An 18,987-nucleotide genomic window follows, 5' to 3' on the forward strand; every position below is an offset into this window, starting at 1 on the left:
TTTTTGAGACAAAAATTACTTCTAGCTGATGCTTTTATAATCCAGAATCAGATCTTAAAGCAGGTGCAGATCCTAAGTGAAGCACAAGCCTCTATCTTCCTGAAGTAGGGTAACATCTTCTGGATTCTGCAGCTATGAATTACAGGATATAAAATTTATCGGGCAGCTCTCAGAACCAGGACAGGCTCAGAGGGGTTCGAGGACAATATTTTAAAATATTAATTGAAATCTCCTTCACAATTTTTTATATTCCTTGTCCTTTTCCCATTAGGAAATTTTTTTTTTCTTTTTTGAGATAGGGTCTCCCTACATTGCCTAGGCTGGAGTGCAGTGGCTATTCACAGGTGCGATCATAGCACAGTACAGTCTTGAACTCCTAGGCTCAAGCAATCCTCCTGCCTAAGCCTCCTGAGTAGCTGAGACTCCAGGCATGGGCCATCATATCTGGTTTGATATCTAGAAATGTATCAATACATTTGCAGTAGTCTAAAAAAGCAAACTCATCAATTTACTGAAAACTGAACAGATATATAGTAAAGAATATATACTTGAGAAAAGTAAACAAAGCTCCAAATAGTAATCCTTTTAAAAAGTTTAAGGTGGCTGGGCATGGTGGCTCATGCCTGTAATGCTAACACTTTGGGAGGCTGAGGCAGGTGGATCACTTGACGTCAGGAGTTCAAGACCAGCCTGGCCGACATGGTGAAATCCCATCTCTAAGAGAAGCACAAGCCTCTGTCTTCTTGAAGTAGGGTAACAAATACAAAAATTAGCTGGGGATGGTGGAAGATGCCTGTAATCCCAGCTACTCGGGAGGCTAAGGCAGGAGAATCGCTTGAACCTGGGAGGCAGAGGTTGCAGTGAGCCAAGATCGTGCCACTGCACTCCAGCCTGGGCAACAGTGTGAGACTCCATCACAAAAAAAAAAAAAAAAAATTAAGGTGTTATTATCTCTGTTGAATTCTTATTTTTATATTATAGCAGTAGCCCAGGAAAAGAAGTTTGAGATTTCTTTCTCTTACTTAGACACCTTCTTAGCCTGATGCCAGAAGTCTACAGCAGATTTCAGAGGTGATGCAGAAATTTTAGAATTTCCCTTCCCTTCCCTTCCCTTCCCTTCCCTTCCCTTCCCTTCCCTTCCCTTCCCTTCCCTTCCCTCCCCTCCCCTCCCCTCCCCTCCCCTTCCTTCCCTTCCCTTCTTTTCTTTTATTTATTTTCTTTTCTTTTATTTCTTCTTTTCTTTTATTCTCTTCCTCTTTCTTTTATAGGGTCTCAGTTTGTCACTCAGGCTAGAGTGCAGCTGCGTGATCATGACTCACTGCAGCCTCAACCTTCTGGGCTTGAGTGATCCTCCTGCCTCAGCCTCCTGAGTAGTTGGGACCACAGCATGTACCACCATGTCCTGCTAATTTTTAAATTTTTTAGAGACAGGGTTTTGCTATGTTGTTCAGGCTGGTCTCAAGCTCCCGGACTCAAGCAGTCCTCCTGCTTCAGCCTCCCAAAGTGCTGTAATTACAGGCAGGAGTCACTGCGCCCAGCCGATGCATTTCTTTAAGATAGGGAACATGATAATGTTCCCTCCATTGTCCTTGAGGCCACTTACCTTTGTCCTCCCTGCCATATGTCCTGCTGCCAATTCCCCCCAACATTTGGCATACAATAAGAGGCTTCCAGCTCTATGCCAAGAGAGGAGGTACATGCAAGAGGTAAGAGCAGGAAGGGAAATAGCAAAATGATCAGTATTTCAGATGATATAATCATTTCTATTAAAAATTCAATAAAATTGGCTGCGTGGGGTGGCTCACACCTGTAATCCCAGCACTTTGGGAGGCCGAGGCAGGCAGATCACCTGAGGTCAGGAGTTTGAGACCAGCCTGGCCAACATGGTGAAACCCCATCTCTACTAAAAATTAGCTGGGCATAGTGGCATGCGCCTGTATCTCTCACTGCTTGCAATAGTAATAGCAATAGTGGGCTACTTCACTGAGCACAGCCAGAGCTGGGAGCTGGATGGTATGGAGGTCTCTCTAATTGAGGAGATGGAATTGAAAGTTCAGAGAAACCAAGGCAGGCAGAGTTTATAAGGCAGAGAACTGGAGAGGAGACAGCTGCACAAGTCAAGGCCTCCAGAGAGCTGCAGAGGGTGCCCCTAAGCTGCCCAGGACTTACAGGGGAGACAAGCACCTAAGGCCAGGGAAAGAACTACCTGAAAGAAGCAGGCACAAGAATCCAAGCTCCCAAAGGGCTAGGAGTAGTTGATATTTTCAAAAGCCGGTGAGAAAAAATCATCCCAGAAAGGGATTGCCTCAGGAATAGAGAAAAACTAGCCTAGGACGTCGAAGGTGGCTCAGGTCCTATCTGGTAAATCTCCAAAGGATCAAACTGTTCCCAAGTAACTCAGCGGTGTCCTAGAACAGAGCTCAAGAATTTTTTAAAAATATAAGAATTTGGAAACTCAGTCTGAAAAAAAAAATAATTAAGATAGCAAACTTCTCTAGATCCAGGTAGATGATCTACTCCCCAGGTAGATATTCAATAAAGATTTACTGCTTGGCTCTTTGAAAGAAAGTGGCGGCAGGGCCTGGTGGCTCACACCTGTAATCCCAGCACTTTGGGAGGCTGAGGTGGGTGGATCACAAGGTCAGGAGTTCGAGACCAGCCTGGCCAATCTGGTAAAACCCCGTCTCTACTAAAAATACAAAAATTAGCTGGGCGTGGTGGCAGGCACCTGTAGTCCCAGCTACTCTGGAGGCTGAGGTAGGAGAATCACTTGAACCCGGGAGGCGGAGGTTGCAGTGAGCCAAGATTGTGCCACTGCACTCCAGCTTGGGCAACAGAGTGAAACTTCGTCTCAAAAAAAAAAAAAAAAAAAGTTAGTGAACTTAAAGACACGTCAATAGAAACTTTAAAATGAAACAAAGAGGAAAAGCCTTTTAAAAAATGAGCATAACATCACTAAGTGAAACAACTTTGTGTACCTAATATACAGGAAGCTGGAGTACTGGAAGAAGAGGGGAAAGAGAAGGGTCATTTCTTTTTAAGAAATAATGGTGGACTGGCATGGTAGCTCATGCCTGTGATCCCAGTACTTTGAGAGGCTAAGGTGGGTGGATCACTTGAGCCCCGGAGTTTGAGGCCAGCCTGGGCAACATGACAAAACCCTGCTTCTACAAAAAATACAAAAAAATTAGCCAAGAGTGGTGATGCATGCCTGTAGTTCCAGCTACTTGGGAGGCTAAGGTGGAAGGATTGCTTGAGCTTGTAGGCAGAGGTTACAGTGAGCTGAGATCTCACCACTGCACTCCAGCCTAGGCTACAGAGTGAGACTCAATCTTAAAAAAAAGAAAGAAAGAAAAGGAATAAGTGTCAAAAATTTTCTGAATTTGATGAAAGCTATAAACCCATAGATCCAAGAAGTTCCATGAACCCCAAGCAAAAGATAGAAACAAAAAACCTACATTAAGTCACAAGTATAATAAAAATACATAAAACTAGTGTTAAAGAGAAAATCTAAACAGCTGTAACAGATAATTGATATAATTTGTCCAGAGGGATAAAAATAAGAATGACAGCTCACTTCTTGCCAAAATTTTGTTATATGAGATGAATTGTGCTTAGTTGTGTTTTGTGGTTTTGTTTTTTGGTTTTTGGTTTTTTTGAGACAGAGTCTCACTTTGTTGCCCAGGCTGGAATGCAGTGGCATAATCTCGGCTCACTGCAACCTCTGCCTCCTGGGTTCAAGCGATTCTCCTGCCTCAGCCTCCTGAGAAGCTGGAATTACAGGCACGTGCCACCATGCCCATCTAATTTTTGTATTTTTAGTAGAGACGAGGTTTCACCGTGTTGGTCAGGCTGGTCTTGAAGTCCCAACCCCAGGTGATCCGCCCACCTCAGCCTCCCAAAGTGCTGGGATTACAGGCATGAGCCACTGCGCCTGGCCTACTGTGTTTTGTGTTTAACTGAGTTTTCCATTTCTAAGAGCAGAAGACATCCTTCCTGACGGAATAGTGTTTTGTATATATCTGGTAAATTATGCAGAATACACATTTATTTTACCTTCTTAGTTTTTACTGCAGAGGAGGAAAATAATGATACATTTTCTGTTACTCATTTAGTAGAAATTTCCTACTTAAAGAAATAATAGGCCGGACGTGGTGGCTCATGCCTGTAATCCCAGCACTTTGGGAGGCCAAGGCAGGCAGATCATGAGGTCAGGAGATCGAGACCATACTGGCTAACATGGTGAAACCCTGTCTCTACTAAAAATACAAAAAATTAGCCAGGTGTGGTGGCGGGCGCCTGTAGTCCCAGCTACTCGGGAGACTGAGGCAGGAGAATGGTGTGAACCCGGGAGGCAGAGCTTGCAGAGAGCTGAGATGGCGCCACTACACTCCAGCTTGGGCCATAAGGCAAGACTCTGTCTCAAAAAAGAAAAAAGAAAAAAGAAAAGAAATAATAAATTAAGACCATGATCCTTTTAAAAAATTATTTCTTGAGATGGAGTCTCACTCTTGTCACCCAAGCTGGAGTGCAGTGGGCCTATCTTGGCTCACTGCAACCTCCACCTCCCAGGTTCAAGCGATTCTCCTACCTCCGCCTTCTAAGTAACTGGGATTACAGGCACCCACCACCACGCCTGGCTTATTGTAGACAATGATCCATTTACGGGCAACACAAATATATGATAGTGATGACAGTAATAATTAGTGTTCTGTGACTGCCTTTGTATAGAACTTTAGTAGGGATTTCATAGATATAATCTAAATGACATATCCTCAATATCCGTGCTCCTTTTCTTTTTTGAGATAAAGTTTCACCCCGTAACCCAGGCTGGAGTGCAGTGGCTCGATCATAGCTCAAGCGGTCCTCATGTATAGTTGGGACTGTGCCCACATGCCACTGCACCCTGATTTTATATATATATATATATTTTTTGTTTTGTTTTGTTTTGTTTGGTTTTGTTTTGTTTTTAAGAAGGAGTTTCACTCTTGTTGCCCAGGCTGGAGTGCAATGGCATGATCTTGGCTCACTGCAACCTCTGCCTCCCGGGCTCAAGTGATTCTCCTGCCTCAGCCTCCTGAGTAACAGGGGTTACTGGCGCCAGCCACCACACCTGGCTAATTTTTGTATTTTTGTTAGAGATGGGTTTTCACCATGTTGGCCAGGCTGGTCTTGAACTCCTGATCTTAGGTGATCCACCTGCCTCAGCCTCCCAAATTGCTGGGATTACAGTTGTGAGCCACCGCGCCCGGCTTTTTTATTTTATTTTATTTTTAGTAGAGATGAAGTCTTGTTATGTTGCCCAGGTTGGTCTTGAACTCCTGGGCTCAAGCAATCCTCTTGCCTTGGCCTCCCAAAATGTCAGGATTATAGGTGTCAACCACTGCGCCCAGTCTTTTTTCCTTTTCTAGTAACAAGAATCCTGATTTTTTTGCTGGGCACCTGGCTGTGAACACTACAATGCTCAGCCCCTCTTACAGCTGGAGTGGGTGGGCACCTTCTGGGAATCATCCTTCCCTTTCTCCTCTTTCTCCTGGCCAGGACGCAGAGGAGCAGGCCAGGGCTGAGACAGCTGGCGTGGACCACCTGAGGCCATGGAGTGACGTGCAGCCAAGAGCCTGACAGAGGAGTCATGGTCCCTCACCCAGGGACGGCAGAACCAGCCTTGATTTTATCTAAGGGAGAGATGGACTTCTATCTGCTCAAACCACTGATTGTTGGCATTTTCATTACTTGCTGCTGAACCTTATCTTCATTAATACAAATAGGTTGTCATTATATATTTTCTTTTTTCTTTTTTCTTTTTTTTTTTGTTTCAGAGTCTCGTTCTGTTGCCAGGCTGGAGTGCAGTGGTGCAATCTCGGCTCACTGCAACCTCTGTCTCCCGGGTTCAAGCAATTCTCCTACCTCAGCCTCCCAAGTAGCTTGGATTACAGGCACCCATCACTATGCCTGGCTAACTTTTGTATCTTTTTGTAGTAGAGATAGGGTTTCACCATGTTGGCCAGGCTGGTCTCGAACTCCTGACCTTGTGGTCTGCCCACCTCGGCCTCCCGAAGTACTGGGATTACAGGTGTGAGCCACTGTGCCAGGCCGTCATTATTTATTTCCTAAAGGCATTAGGCAAGTTCCTAAGACATGGCAAAATTTGAATATGAACCAGGTTTGTTTTCTGTAAAACTTTGTTATTTTCAGTAAATTATTCTTCTTACCACTAATGTTTACAAAAATGGCAGCTGTATACTATTAAAGATTTGCAGAGAATACAAAGTCAAAATATCAGTAGCCACTGAGAGCTTTAACTGAAGCTCTCACATAAATATTTAAAGACCTAGGACTTTTAAAGGGAATATTTACAGTGGAATAGTGTCATAAACTGAATTTTGAAAAAACAAACAAAAAATGTAAAAGAAAGCTCTCCAAGGGACCAATACTTTAATTCCAGGAGTGTTCTCATCCTTTGTAACATGGTATTTTCTATATAGTGTGAAAGGAAAATAAATCTTGGGACCCCAAAATTACTAAGCCAAGGAAAAAGTCAGGCTGGGAAGTGTCAGGCAAACCTGCTTCCCATTTTATTCCTAAATAAGATAGTTACAAAGATAAAAAAGCTATATACCTCATGTAATCATGATGGTGGTATTTTTATTTCTTATTTATTTATTTATTTTTTTGAGATGGAGTCTTGCTGTGTCGCCCAGGCTGGAGTGCAGTGGCGCAATCTCGGCTCACTGCAAGGTCTGCCTCCCGGGTTCACGCCATTCTCCTGCCTCAGCCTCCCGAGTAGCTGGGACTATAGGCGCCCGCCACCACGCCTGGCTCTTTTTTTTTGTATTTTTAGTAGAGACGGGGTTTCACCATGTTAGCCAGGATGGTCTTGATCTCCTGACCTCGTGATTCGCCCGCCTTGGCCTCCCAAAGTGCTGGGATTACAGGCATGAGCCACCGCGCCTGGCCTGATTGTGGTATTTTAAAAAAAAAGAAAAAAGAAAAAAAGTAAATTAGAAAAAAGCTACATGGCTGGGTGTGGTGGCTCACGCCTGTAATCCCAGCACTTTGGGAGGCCGAGGCAGGCAGATCACAAGGTCAGGAGTTTGAGACCAGCCTGACCAACATGGTGGAACCCTGTCTCTACTAAAAAAATACAAAAATTAGCTAAGCGTGGTGGCGCACACCTGTAATCCCAGCTACTTAGGAGGCTTGAACTCGGGAGGCGGAGATTGCAGTGAGCCAAGATTGCACCATGGCACTCCAGCCTGGGCAACAGAGCAGACTCTGTCTTAAAAATAAATAAATAAAAATAAATAAATAAAAGCTACATACCTTCCTCACAATTTGCCCCCAGAGAAATTCCTTGTGGGCCTCAAGATCTTTACCCTAAAACAGTTCTGTTGAATTTCACCCTGGCAATGTAAATTGATAGCTTATCTTTACAGATAAGGGACCATCCCTCTGCTCACCTGAGACAAAGGCATATCTGATTGCTTCCTCTACTGGTTATGTAAAAATGCAGATTCACTGAGTCATGCTCAATTATGTATTCAGTGAAAGGCTGATCAAGGACTCCAAAGAATGCAACCTTTTTTTTTTTTTTTTGAGACAGAGTCTGGCTCAGTTGCCCAGGCTGGAGTGCAGTGAGGAGATCTCGGCTCACTGCAGACTCTGCCTCCCAGGTTCAAGTAATTCTCCTGCCTCAGCCTCCTGAGAAGCTGGGACTAAAGGTGCACCACCATATCCAGCTAATTTTTGTATTTTTTTGGTAGAGAAGGGGTTTCCCTGTGTTAGCCAGGTTAGTCTTGATCTCCTGGTCTCAAGTGATTCCCACTGCCTTGGCCTCCCAAAGTGCTGGGATTACAGGCGTGAGCCCCTGTGCCCGGACTAGATAGAATGCAGTCTTTTGTCTCTTATCTACCTGGACCTGGAAGCCCCCATTTTGAGTTGTCCTGCCTTTTGGGACCAAACCAATGTACATCTTTTTTTTATTTTTTATTTTTTTGAGATGGAGTTTCGCTCTTGTTGCCCACGCTGGATTGCAATGGCACGATCTCGGCCAACTGCAACCTCCGCCTCCCGGGTTCAAGCGATTCTCCTGCCTCAGCCTCCTGAGTAGCTGGGACTACAGGCGCCCGCCACCATTGCCTGTTTAATTTTGTATTTTTAGTATACACGGGGTTTCTCCATGTTGGTCAGGCTCAAACTCCCGACCTCAGGTGATCCACCCATCTCGGCCTCCCAAAGTGCTGAGATTACAGGCATGAGCCACCGCGCCAGGCCGAACCAATGTACATCTTACACATATTGATTGATGTCTCATGTCACTCTAAAATGTATAAAAGCAAGCTGTATCCTGACCATTCTGGCATATGTCCGCAGGACCTCCTGAGGCTGTCTCACGAGTGGTCATTAGCCTTGGCAAAATCAACTTTCTGAAATGACTGAGACCTGTCTCAGATATTTTGGGTTGACAATACACACACACACACACACACACACACACACAGAGTTTTGGTGACAGGGTTAGAGAAAAATAACATCTACTTTCATGGCTTACAACTCTGGTTTTACAATGGAAGTAAAAAAAATTTTATTCTAATAGCATGATTTATCTTTGCCAATTTTTGAAAAATTTTATTTTATTTTATTTTATTTTTTTGGAGAGAAGTGCACAATCATAGCTCATCAGAACAGAATATCTTACCAGGAGGCATGTCACCCTTGTCTCCTTAAAACCTTTCCCTGCGCACACACACAAAACACTCTCATTTTGGATTTTGTGCCTATGTTCATGTCATTCCCTCTGTTTGCAATTGCTTTCTTTCCCACCAATCAACTAACTGCGCTAATTACTAAGTCTTGATCTTCTCCTCCATGAAGGCTTCCTGGATTGGTCTAGTCTACAACAGTAGTTCTCAAAGCACAGTACGGCAGCAGCAGTGTCACCTGGGACTGGAAATTCACTCCTGCAACCCCAGACCTACTGAGCTGGTAGTGCTGAGGGGCCCAGCACTCTGTGTCATTGAGTCTCAAGATGCTTTTGATGTGATTCAGATTGGCTTGTCACTGCTCTAAGGCCATATTGATCCCTCCCTTCTCTGGGCTCCCATGCCACGTACAGTTCACAGTACATCACTTGGAGCTGAATCCCCTTTTAAAGAATTGTTTTAGTAGGCTTCCCTAGATTCAGGTAGGTTGTCTACTCCCCAGGTAGATATTCAATAAAGATTTAGTGCTTGGCTCTTTGAAAGAAGGTGGTGGCTCATGCCTGTAATCCCAGCACTTTGGGAGGCCAAGGTGGGCAAATCACAAGGTCAGGAGTTCAAAACCAGCCTGCCCAATCTGGTGAAACCCCATCTCTAAAAAAAATACAAAAATTAGCTGGGTGTGGCAGCGCGTAACTGTAATCCCAGCTACTTGGGAGGCTGAGGCAGGAGAATCGCTTGAACCTGGGAGGCGGAGGTTGCAATGAGCTGAGATTGTGCCATAGCACTCCAGCCTGGGCAACAAGAGTGAAACTATGTGTCAAAAAAAAAAATTGAATGCTAAAGGTAACCCCAGCAATCAATGTCATATTCTGTTGCTGTGGATGTTTATGTTGTTATTATTATTCTTATTGAGACAAAGTCTCGCTCTGTCGCCCAGGTTGGAGTGCAGTGGTGTGATCTTGGCTCCCTGCAACCTCCACCTCCCGGGTTCAAGCAATTCTCGAGCCTCAGCCTCCCAAATAGCTGGGACTACAGGCCCGACTGATTTTTGTATTTTAGTAGAGACGGGGTTTCACTATGCAGCCCAGGCTGGTCTCTAACTCCTGGCCTCAAGGGATATGCCCACCTCGGCCTCCCAAAGTGCTGGCATTACAGGCATGAGCCACCACGCTCGGCTGGATGTTTATATTAACACAAGACGCTGTATCAAGACCCACGCGATACTGAACAGACGTGACCCTTATCCTTACATGTGAAGATGTGGCATGTCCTGTCAGGTACATGACTCCACAGGGAATGTATATATTGTCATAATAATTCTACTTACTAACTTTGATTGAGCACCTATTGTGTGCCAGGTAATGTTCTCAGCAGGACTAGCTGCATAATTTGCAGGGCTCAGGGCAAAATGAAAACACAGGGCTCCTTGTTCGAACAGCAGAGAAAAGTGCTGTTAAAGGTACCAAGTACAGGCCGGGCACCGTGGCTTGTGCCCATAATCTCAGCACTCTGGGAGGCGGAGGTGGGAGGATCGTGTGAGCTCAGGAATTTGAGACCAGCCTGGGCAATGTAGTGAGACCTCATCTCTACTTCAGAAAAAAAAAAAAATCAGCTAGGCGTGGTGTTGTGCACCTAGTCCCAGCTACTCAGGAGGCCAAGGTGGGAGGCCTGAGCCTGGGAATTCAAGGCTGCAGTGAGCTATTACTGCACCACAGCATGCCAGCCTGGGCAACTGAGCAAGACCCTGTCTTAAAAAAAAAAAGGGGGTACCAAATACAAAGTATTCTTTTTTTCATGATCTATCTGTGTAACTGTCCTGTTTGTAAATCTTCTGTTGAATATTATACTCCCTGCAGCATCAAGGATGCTCCTGGAGGAGTGGGGACGCTCCCAAGGGCTGGGGTCCCTGCTCTACCATTCTGTGTTCACAGGCGCATCCATCTGCCACTGAGCCCCACTCTGACTAGCCACTAGACCAATGCACCATGCCCTGGCTAGGGGCCAGGAGCCTACCACCCAATCTGTGGCAGAGAGGTCACCCTCCAAGGCATTGCAAAGTTTGCACCAGCACATGCTAGGTACCTGGGTAGGCGGTGGGCAAGAGGCTTGCCCCCACCGGGGGTGCTCGGGAGCATGCTGTGTGCTCAAGACACCAGGGGACACGTGCCTTACCCTGATCCTCCTGCACTCACACTCAGACCCTGCCCAGAGTGAAGGGTGTCCAGGTGTCCAGGTGGGAGTGGGGAGGGGGCCATGGAACCCAGGGTGCAGGGGACAGGGGAATGGGCAGTCAGGAACCTGCCAGGGACAGGCAGGGAGGTGGGACCACACACCGCACTACAAGTCCATGATGCATGCACACTCCATTGCCCTGTGGGAACAGAAATTCAAAGACAAAATCATTAAGAACTTCAGGCTGGGTGCAGTGGCTCATGCCTGTAATCCCAGCACTTTGGGAGGCTGAGGCAGATCTCGTGAGGTCAAGAGTTCGAGACCAGCCTGGCCAACATGGTGAAACCACATCTCTACTAAAAATACAAAACTTAGCTGGGTGTGGTGGCAGGCACCTGTAATCCCAGCTACTCAGGAGGCTGAGGCAGCAGAATCACTTGAACCTGGGAGGCGGAGGTTACAGTGAGCCGAGATCGTGCCATTGCACTCCAGTCTGGATGACAAGAACAAAACTCCATATCAAAAAAATAAAAAATAAAGAATTTCAAGATGATGACTGCAGAACATTCAGTCCCAAGCGTGGGACCCTTTTGAGCATGGGGACGCTGTGTCACGGCACTAACAGCATACCCCTGAAGCCAGCCTCGTTCTGAGACTTTTGTGGGACTTATTAAATCTCCACAGCAAGCCTATAAGGGTATTGTCCCCAATTAGCAGACAAGGAAGTTGAGGCATAGACAAGTGGCCTGCCCAAGATTGCTTAGCTGGGCGGGTGGGTGGGGTGGTACCAGCCCAGTCTCACCCACATCTGCCTGCTTCACCTTGCTCATTGCTGCTCTTCAGAGAATACTCGCAGAGCAATAGAAGTTCAGAAGGACAGCCAAATAGTTACAGCTCATGCTCGTCCAGTTGGCATTAAAGCTCTGTCCTCGCTGCAGTCCCCACCCCCCACCAATGGTTTGTTGATCCTCTCCCATAGCAGAAGCAGGAACACTGAAACCATGATAGGTATGAGCTCAGGAGACGTTCCCAGGAGATCTGCCTATGGCCTTAGGGAAAACTGGTAGAGCTGGTTGGAGCTGGCCCTCTCCCCAGCTGCCTTCCACAATTAGCTCAGGGGGCACACTTAGTCCCTCCTGGGGGTTTCACGACCTGGCACCAGATGCAGACCCTGGTCAGCTGTGTTAAGGAAGGACTCTGTGAGCAGGTGCTGGTGTCAGCCAGGACTTGGGGTAATCTAGAATTTTACTGTAGTTTTTTCAGTGTCCACACTTCCTGGAATTCATCTAGTTTATTTCACTGAAAGTGGGCAGGGTCTTTGGAAAGACAGTCTCAAAAGAATTGGACTCCCCTTATCTATTCAGCAATTCCGTTGTCACCAAAGTGATCAGTCAGAAGTAGTTAGAAAGTAGCCTCAACACGGCTGGGCACGGTGGCTCACGCCTGTAATCCCAGGACTTTTTGGGGCCGAGGCAGGCGGAGCACGAGGTCAGGAGATTGAGACCATCCTGGCTAACACAGTGAAACCCCTCTCTACTAAAAATACAAAAAATTAGCTGAGCGTGGTGGCATGTGCCTGTAGTTCCAGCAGCTCGGGAGGCTGGGGCAGGAGAATTGCTTGAACCCGGGAGGCAGAGCTTGCAGTGAGCCAAGATTGCACCACTGCAGTCCAGCCTGGGTGACCGAGCAAGACTTCGTCTCAAAAAAAAAAAAAGAAAAAAAAAGAAAAAAAAAAGCAATGACCCATAAAGAAAGAGCCTGTTTGCTCCTCTGTATTTAAATCACATTTGGCCGGGTACGGTGGCTCACACCTGTAATCCCAGCACTTTGGGAGGCTAAGGCGGGCAGATCACTTGAGTCCAGGAGTTCAAGACCAGCCTGGCCAACATGGTGAAACCCCATCTTTAATAAAAATACAAAAGTTAGCCGGGTGTGGTGGTGCGTGCCTGTAATCCCAGCTACTTGGGAGGTTGAGGTATGAGAGTTGCTTGAACTTGGGAGGCGGAGGTTGCAAGATCGTGCCATTGCACTCCAGCCTGGGCAACAGAGTGGGACTCTGTCTCAAAAAAATAAAAAATAAAAACAAATAAATAAATAACTCACATTTGACTGCCAGCTGGATTTCTCTTGAGTTTTTCTCCTATCACCCCTCCTCCAATATTCTTACCAGTATCACCATCGTTACTAGTATTCATCGTATATATTCTCAGAGTTTTCTTTAATCAAACTTGGCCTTGCTAGCTCTCAGAAAGAGTTTCCATTAGGGCAACATCACTATCAAATATCTTTTTTTTTTTTTTTTTTTTGAGACGGTCTCACTCTGTCACCCAGGCTGGAGTGCAGTGGTGCTATCTCAGCTCACTGCAACCTTGGCCTCCTGGGTTCAAGCGCTTCTTGTGCCTCAGCCTCCCAAGTAGCTGGGACTACAGGCATGCGCCACCAGATTCAGCTAATTTTTGTATTTTTTGGTAGAGACAAGGTTTCACCATGTTGGCCAGGCTGGTCTTGAACTCCTGACCTCAAGTGATCCGCCCACCTCGTCTTCCCAAAGTGCCAGGATTACGGTTGTAAGCCATCACGCCCAGACCCAAATATCTCTTTATATAGTTACGGGTGGCTACAAGGGACACATTTGATGGAATGCGATCCGAGGCCTCTGGAGAGATTTTTCATGGGCATATATCTGTCGGGAAGAACCTCAGGGTGGAGACCATTCCTCTTTCTAAATTAGCTAGTGTAGAAGACAGGGCAAAGTTCTCATAAAATTTCTAACATCGACGAGAGTGTTGGCATTAGAAATGAGAAGATAGAAAAAGTATGAAAATGCAAAAATGGAAAATGTACATAAATACAAAATTTTATTAAATAGTATTCATTGATTTTAAATGTGTACAACATGCTTGTTGGTATTTAAAAATAGAATGATGGAGGATGATTTGGTGGGAGTAATTGTTTGAAAAAAAATCAATTTAACATCACTTTGCTTTCCATTTCTGCTGCCAAGAAATCTCAGGCAGTATCTTCTAATTCAAACATAAGTGTCTCCAGAAACCTTTGGATCACATATTACAAAGCCCCATCTGTTTTACCCTCCAAAATTAGCATTTTAGCTTAATTCACTTATAAATTTTCTGACATTAGCTTGATTCTTCTCTTCTTCCTTTTTGTCATCTTAAATCACACCTGGCATCTTTTAGATTTGGATTCAACTGAAAAAATAATTTTTAGCTATTTTAAGTCCTTTTTAGTAGTAAGCAGAGTGTAAATAAAATTTAAAGCATAATGATGCAAACATATATGCAGCTAATGTTTCTTGCAGGATTGTTTACAACAGCAAAAACTGGAAACAAATGTCTATGGATTGAGAGGTGGTTAAAACAATAATTGCTAAATCATTAATAATTCTTAAAAGGAGTGAAATATATATGTGTGTGTATATATCTATATCCTGATATGTATGCAAGGCTGTATATGATCTATGTAAGTGGAAAAAAGCAAGTTGGAAAAAACAGCAAACAGATAGTTTTATATGTTGAAAAAAATCAGACTTTTCAAAAAAGGTATCTTTGTGTAAGGGCATAGAAAGTAGCTTGCAAGGCACACACTAAGTGAGGAATGTGATTTGCTCTGGAGGGGAACAGGGTAAAGGCAAAGATGGCAAGGGGACAGTCCCATTTTTCCCGTAGGCTTCTGGTATGCTTGAATTTTCTACAATAAGAATGTGTGGGCTGGCGTGGTGGCTGATCACAAGGTCAAGAGTTTGAGATCAGACTGACCAACATGGTGAAACCCTGTCTCTACTAAAAATACAAAAATTATCCAGGCATGTGCTTGTAGTCCCAGCGACTCAGGAGGCTGAGGCAGAAGGATCGCTTGAACCTGGGAGAGAGGTTGCAGTGAGCTGAGATCGTGCCACTGCACTCCAGCCTAGACGACAGAGTGAGACTCCGTTTAAAAAAAAAAAAAGTGTGGATATATGTGTTATTTTGCAATTAGAAAGTCCAAACCAAGGCCAGGCATGGTGGCTCATGCCTGTAATCCCAGCACTTTGGGAGGCAGAGGCAAGAGGATCACTTGAGCCCGGGAGTTCAAGACCAGACTGGGCAACACGGCAAAACCCCATCTCTACCAAAAAAAAAAAAAAAAAAAAAAAAAAATTAGCAGAGTGTGGTGGCTCATGCCTGTAGTCCCAGCTACGCGGGAGGCTGAGATGAGAGGATTACTTGAGCCCAGCAGGTAGGGGCTCCAGGGAACTGTGTTCACACCATTACACTCCAGCCTGGGTGCCAGAGGGAGACCCTGTCTCAAAAAAAGAAAAAAAAAAATCCAAAGCAAAAACTATTATATAACCAAGCATATATAATAAAATAACACATGACACAAGGGTCATCACAAATTTATGAAGGTTTCCTTTCTACTCCTATTTTGAATCATTTCCTACTCAAGGCAAAATAAAAAGAATTAAAAAAAATTTTTTTTTAAATAGAGATGGGGCTGGGCGGGGTGGCTCACACCAGTAATCCTAGCATTTGGGGAGGCCGAGGTGGATGGATTGCCTGAACTCAGGAGTTTGAGATCAGACTGGGCAACATGGTCAAACCCCATCTCTACTAAAAATACAAAAAATTAGCCGGGTGTGGTGGCGGGCGCCTGTAGCCCCAGCTACTCAGGAGGCTGAGGCAGGAGAATGGCGTGAAACCCGGGAGGCGGAGCTTGCAGTGAGCTGACATCGCGCCACTGCACTCCAGCCTGGGCGACAGAGCGAGACTCTGTCTCAAAAAAAAAAAAAAAGAAAAAGAAAAAAAAAAAAAGAAGTGGAGGGGAAACTAGCCCGGGCGTGGTGGCTCACACCTGTAATCCCAGCACTTTGGGAGGCTGAGGCAGGTGGATCATCTGAGGTCAGGAGTTTGAGACCAGCCTGGCCAACATGGTGAAACCCCGTCTCTACTAAATACAAAAATTTAGCCAGACGTGGTGGCACATGCCTGTAATTTCAGCTACTTAGGAAGCTGAGGAGGGAGAATCGCTTAAACCCAGGAAGTGGAGGTTGCAGTGAGCTGAGATTGTGCCATTGCACTCCAGCCTGGGCAACGAGAGCAACACTCTGTATCAAAAAAAAAAAAAAAAAAAAAAAAGTGGAGGGGAAACTAGACAGGAAAGCTGTGACTTAGTAATTAATCAGCAGCAGCAGCAGGTGCAGGAATAACCCCTAGGCTTTCTCGTACGCGGTTTTGTTGAACTAACTCTGTAGTGGAGGACTGTACCTATCACTTTTTGTAGATAAAAAGGAAGTAGATGAAGTTGAATGATGAGCAATCAAAAATAAAATAAAAAGGAAGTAGAAGTCAGCTTCCAAACTCAAGGAATTTTTTTTTTTTTTTTGAGATGGAGTCCTGCTCTGTCACCCAGGATGGAGTGCAGTGGCACGATCTTGGCTTACTGCAACCTCTGCCTCCCGGGTTCAAACTATTCTCGCGCCTCAGCCTCCCGCGTAGTTAGGATTACAGGCGCCCACCACCACAGCCGGACTTTTTTTTTTTTTTTGTATTTTTAGTAGAGAGAGGGTTTCACCATGTTGCCCAGGCTGGTCTCAAACTCCCGGGCTTAGGCAATCTGCTCGCCTCGGCCTCCCAAAGTGCTGGGATTACAGGCATGAGCCATCACACCCAGCTGAAACTGAAGGTATTTATAATTTATGGTAATATGATAACGATATCCACAGATGAACACAGAAAGAAATAGATGATAGATAGACAGATAGAGCTAATTGCCAGTAAAGAAACAACTACTGGCCAGGTACAGTGGCTAACGCCTGTAAACCCAGCACTTTGGGAGGCCGAGTCAAGCAGATCACCTGAGGTCAGGAGTTTGAGACCAGCCTGGCCAACATGGTGAAACCCTGTCTTTACTAAAACTACAAAAATTTTCCAGGCGTGGTGGTGGGCGCCTGTAATCTCAGCTACTCAGGAGGCTGAGGCAGGAGAATTGCTTGAACCTGGGAGGCGGAGGTTGCAGTGAGCCGAGATCCCGCCACTGCACTCCAGCTTGGTCTACAGAGCAAGGCTCTGTCTCAAAACAAACAAACAAAATAAAAAAAAAAAGGAAAAGAAACACTAAGCAGAGGGTTTGGGCTTTGGATCACATGTCAGCTCCAGCTTCGTTATGCCGTCTGGGGTAGCCTCCTTCACCTTTCCCAGAGCCTGTTTTCCCAGCTTTATTACGGGTAGATGACTCCTATGTCATTGGGTTGCAGTGAGGACCAGACGAGGTAACACACGCAGAAGAGACCTGTAGAGCCCCACTGGGGTGCTTCCTGCCCAATCCCTCCTTCCCTCCCGCCCTCCACAGGTGTCAGACCCGTGTCTCAGTCAGAAGACTTTCCCTGCCGACGTATGCTCCCTCTAATTCCACCTTGACATTTGTTTCCCAGAAGTCTGGAACTGGCGCGGGGGCTTTGGAAGTACAAGTAGCAATACAGTAGCAGCAATGAGTGATGGAAGCTGATAGAAAATGCAGTCACTTTGGTTAGCGGTTGGCCTGCACGAGATGGCGTGGGCATGTCAATCCGAGGTCTCTGCCTCTGGAAGACAAGATTTCCATGCATGAAATAGAGTCCTGTTGCAGCCTGAGACCGAAAGTGCTGGCAGGGTTAAAGAAATCAGGGCTGCAAATCAACTGGGATCTGTTATATTCAGAGGACGTTGGAGTTTGGATCTTGCTCATGGCTGGCGAAGTGTTTAGATCCTTTTGGATGTAAGTGGTCCCCTTCTTTGTTTACATATTTTACAGAATTTTCCAGTCTTATTTCAGGGGCTGGCGGTGGTATCTGCTCAGTTAGTGAGCTAGAAGCTGTGAGGCCTCACCTACATTCCCTTTTCTGGGCCAGCACTCCAACCCCAGCCGCCAGCGATCAAGGCTGCCTCTTCTCTGGGATGTCATCCTTGGCTGGCAGGAGCCAGTTTGCTGCAGGTTTTTGCTGTCCTGCCCCTGCCCCCCATGACTGATGCAGAGGCACAGAAGGCGCCCCTGTATCTCCGGAGGGGTGAATCTGCCAGGGACACCTGCTGCGTGGGACAGGCTAAGACCAGACTTCCGGAAATCCTCCCCGGTCAGCTGCATCTCCTTCCAAGCTTTGCTTCCCTACTTTGCCTTGCAGGTCCTTCCAGAAGAGCACTCCCCACCAAACCGCGGGCACCTGTATTCCCACCTCAGACTCTGCTCCAAGGGCGCAGCGTCTACGGAGGCGACCCTGAGGATGGCTTATCAGGTTGGGTTACTCACCCCACCACGAGGACCCGACCTAAAATTCTCGGTGCATCCTAAGTGTGACCCAGGGACCACCTGCGTCAGAAGCACCTAGAATGCTGTGGAAGCATCTTCAAGGCAGATTCCTGGGCCCAACCCCGGTTAAACTCAATCAGGGTCAGCTGGTGGGCCCACGGATTGGCATTTTCAACAGCTTATACCAGAATACTCAAGCTTGTGACTCCCCTGCTCACTGTTTTCTTCATCCTCTCTCACTTCCTGCTCAGTACATGTGTATTTTACCACTTTTAGAGATACTTTTACAATAAAGGCAGTCTTGAAAGTGTGTCCGGAATTGGTGGGTTCTGGGTCTCGCTGACTTCAAGAATGAAGCCGCGGACCTGAGTGTTACAGTTCTTAAAGGCGGCACGTTCGGAGTTGTTCGTTTCTCCCGGTGGGCTCGTGGTCTCGCCGGCTTCAGAAGTGAAGCTGCAGACCTTCGCGGTGGGTGTTACAGCCCATAGAGGCGACGAGTTCGGAATCGCTCCTTCCTCCTGGTGGGCTCCTGGTCTCGCTGGCTTACACGAGTGAAGCTGCAGACCTTAGAGGTGGATGTTACAGCTCATAAAGGTAGTACAGACCCAAAGACCAACACAACAACCCCCGCCCCGGAACACAACAGAACCCTAACAGATTGCCACTGCTGGCTCAGGTAGCCTGCTTTTATTCCCTTATTTGGCCCCACCCACATCCTGCTGATTGGTCCATTTTACAGAGTGCTGATTGGTCCGTTTTGACAGAGTGCTGATTGGTGCGTTTACAAACTGCTAGACACTGAATGCTGATTGGTGCATTTACAATCCTTTAG

The sequence above is a fragment of the Gorilla gorilla genome, chromosome 14, assembly GCF_029281585.2.
Source record: "Gorilla gorilla gorilla isolate KB3781 chromosome 14, NHGRI_mGorGor1-v2.1_pri, whole genome shotgun sequence".
Lineage (NCBI taxonomy): Eukaryota > Metazoa > Chordata > Mammalia > Primates > Hominidae > Gorilla > Gorilla gorilla.